Raw genomic sequence first — 3,513 nt, 5'->3', positions numbered from 1 at the left:
TTCTGACTGTCAGTGAATGTGAGTGTGCTTGGTTGTCTGTGTAGCCCTGTGATAGACTGGTTACCTGTCCAGGTGTCCCCTGCCTTCACCCTGAGTCAGGTGGGATAGACTCCAGCCCCCCATGACCCTAGTGAGGATTAAGCGGTGTATAGATAATGGATGGATGGATGGATGTCTCTAAATGTAGTCGTCTTCTGTCACAGACTCATTCATACATACAGCAGAACAAGTCCGGCCAGAGAGGAAAGCACAGGTCAGCTAACAAAATCTGGACAAAGTGTGACTAAATCTGTTTTCTTCAGGCTGAGTGTGTCGGCCAACCAGAGGATCATCGCTCTGCCGCACGACAATCGACAAGTCCGTCTGTTCGACATGAGCGGAGTGCGGCTGGCCAGACTTCCTCGCAGCAACAGAATGGTGAGAGCAGAAAACAGCGGACAGGGACGTCATTATCACCTGCATCTTTACAAACAGAAACTAAAACCTGTGTGTGTGTGTGTGTGTGTGTGTGTGTGTGTGTGTGTGTGTGCAGGGTCACCGGCGGATGGTTTGCTGTACGGCCTGGAACGAAGAGAACCAGTCGTGCAACCTGTTCACCTGCGGCTTCGACCGGCAGGCCATCGGCTGGAACATCAACATCCCGGCGCTGCTGCAGGAGAAGTGATGCCACGGCGCCGGGATGCACACAGCAGACTGACTAGAATCCCTCCATGTATATACATACGGTACACATGAACACTTCGTCTTCTGTGGCCTCAGACATGCCAGCATGTTTACCCTGGGAAACATTTCAGTTGTAATTCACAGCTTTCACACAACAACCGAGCGAGCGAGCGTGAAAACCATTGTTACTTATCGCAGCTGGTCTTGTTTTCCATCAACACCGAGTCCCCACATACATTTTTTTTCTTACTTTTCAGAGCATCAATGATGGTGTGTACGAGGCCACAGAGCTGATCTCCTGCATTCGACCCTCTCACTCGTTAGCATGGATCGTGAATCGTGACGTGACTAGGCTGTTCATCCTTCTCTGTTTAGAAGTATATATCTGACTCCACGGTCACAGGCTGCTGTTCACATCACTGTTGTTTAGTTACTGCTGAACGGTCGCTCTTGCATGTAGAGAAACTTGGTTTGCGAATGTTACTTGTGAAGTTGTGAGCGGACGGTTATAAGGCCAGAACAGGACGTGTGTACATGTTACGCTGTGGCCTGATGTCGCAGGTTGTTGCTAGCTAAAGGATTTAGTGTCTTACCCGCCTCGCCAAGGCAGAGCTTTGCAAAGAAAGTGTGGATCTGTGAAATGTTTTATCCTTTCAGTCAAACTTCTTTCTTATCGTTGACCGAAACATATCATGTTCAGGCCTGCCACATTACCTGAGCAGCCAGCGGGCCGCCGGGTCATTCAGTTGTCTTAAAACGCTTCAAACAGGATCTCGTCTGGGAGTTTTGCCTTCGATGCTTTCAGGTCACAGCCAGCCTCCGTTATGTCCAGATGTCGTGGTCAAACTTGTGATACTGTAACTCTGCCTTGTTCCATGTTTACAGTGGACGTCTTCATTTAAACACGTTGCTTTATTCTGCCTTTATGTCGAGATGCAAAGTGTCAAGAAGAGCATAGCAATAACGAGGAAAGACTTCAGCCGTTGAGAGGTTCGTGACTGAGATGTGTTCAGCATAATCATCATATCCCGACACGTCGCCGGCGTCCATAACCTCCCCGTGTGTCCTCGCTGTCAGTGAAATATAACCCGTTGCCAACTCAGAGCCCTGTGTTGCTGTCATGTGTGATCCCAAAGTGAACTCGTTGTTTACTGGTCACGTGTGTGCGTCAGTAACGGCCTGTCGACATGAAGTTACCGTGTTTACTCTCTGAATCGAACCCTCAGCCTTGTACGACTTCTCGCACCTTTTGTTACATCGTCGACCCTTTCCAGTCTGTGAAAAGCGCTTTTTGTCCGAAAACAGAAGCAATAACCGAGCTCCTCGACGTTTCTGGTGCTCAGAGTGAAGCCCGTTCTATTTCTTTTTTTCCTTTTGATGAATCGGTTACTTGTGACTTGAATACACACTGAATCTCAGTTTGAGTTGTTTAGAATTGACTGGATTCCAGAAAACTATTTGTGCAATATCCTAAACATGAAGTCATGCTGTAGTTTTAACTTATTCCATTGCTGTAAATCCCATAAAAGAAAATGATTTTATGTACTTGTGTGACTGGTGTAGATGTAGCTCAGTGTACATAGGTATGCATAACTTACCCAAAAAACTCCAGTGAGCCCTCTTGACTTGCCGACAATAGAGTCAGGACGCATTCTGAAGTAGCATGAACCTAAAAAAAAAAAATGTAATGAACGTATTGAAATGCCTTACCACTGCATTAAAACCGGTGCATGAGCCTTATCCATCTGAGCATCAGTGCACTTCTCCAAACGCTTGTTAAATAACTAATTGTGTTCCCCGGCACGGCGCAGATAGGACTTTTATTCCTGTTTCATTCGGGGAACTCAATCTCGCGCCCACTGGTGTCGATGTCATTTTAATCTGCAGGTAGAACGACGAGTCCGATTTGCGCCCCGCTTATGAATTTCAACCTGGAGGAAATATGATTTTGGATTGATACATTAAATTATTGCGTGCCAGACTGTAGGGGGAGAAAAAAAAAGAAAAGAAGGTGGATAGGCTTCGCTTCACTGTAGCGAATCACATTCACCTCAAACTTCATTATGTGCTCTACTTTGCATACTTTATTGTGACGGGTACGTGCTCTCTGACACTTTCCAATAAAAATGTGTGATTTCCTTTTTCCAGCCTCTCGCGTCTCTTTTTCCATCTTATTTAACACAAATCCCTCTCACCCTTTTGTTCACTTCAATCAGATATGCATCTTTTTTTTGAAAATCACACGTTATTCATCCGGACGTACGGCTGGGATCTTGAAATAATGACGTCAAAGTGTTAATGAGACCATAAGGTGCCATTCCACCAGCACCTCATGTGACACAGACTTTAAGTTTAGTTTAGTTTAGTTTAGTTTAGTAAGTTTGTGAAGTTGTCCTCTGGCCTAAAGGAAGACAGATTTTTAAACATGCAACTAACAACAAACTAACTTATATCAGCTTTAAGGTTGATAAAACATCGTTGTGCTCCCAGCTTTTCCCCACTGACCACAAATGGCCAAAAAAACATCATTTTCTTGTGGAAAAACTTAGTAAAAACATAAATCTCTAAACAGAGCAGAGCCAGCTCCCTTTCCAACTGCTTTTTTGTAAGAGGTCACAAGCGGTTTCTCTTGGTGCACCGCTTCAACACTCACTCACTCTTTCTTTTACAATGTGCTGTCGGGGATCATTCTTGCTCAGTTTCACCAAAACACAGAACAGAGAAGCTTGGATCACAGCTCACAGAGGGTGTATGAGTTCAACCACTGCCATGTATGTAAAAGTCACCCTTTGCTTCGTGGACAGCCGTTTTAAAGCTTCAGGTTTGTCATTTTGCCGTCACCATCTTGCT

At 45.3% G+C, this 3,513-nt stretch overlaps 1 long non-coding RNA gene across 1 annotated transcript; it reads left to right on the top strand.

Annotated features, from left to right (window-relative positions):
• Positions 1–305: 305 nt before the first annotated feature.
• Positions 306–2,806, top strand: LOC103364160 (uncharacterized). Its single transcript, XR_520533.1, has 2 exons — positions 306–417; positions 533–2,806. It is a non-coding gene; the product is annotated as an uncharacterized LOC103364160 (long non-coding RNA).
• The last annotated feature ends 707 nt before the right edge of the window (positions 2,807–3,513 follow it).

Source organism: Stegastes partitus, unplaced genomic scaffold (genome assembly GCF_000690725.1).
Source record: "Stegastes partitus isolate 25-593 unplaced genomic scaffold, Stegastes_partitus-1.0.2 Scaffold724, whole genome shotgun sequence".
NCBI classification, from domain to species: Eukaryota; Metazoa; Chordata; class Actinopteri; family Pomacentridae; genus Stegastes; species Stegastes partitus.
This window is presented reverse-complemented; position numbering and strand designations above follow the sequence as displayed.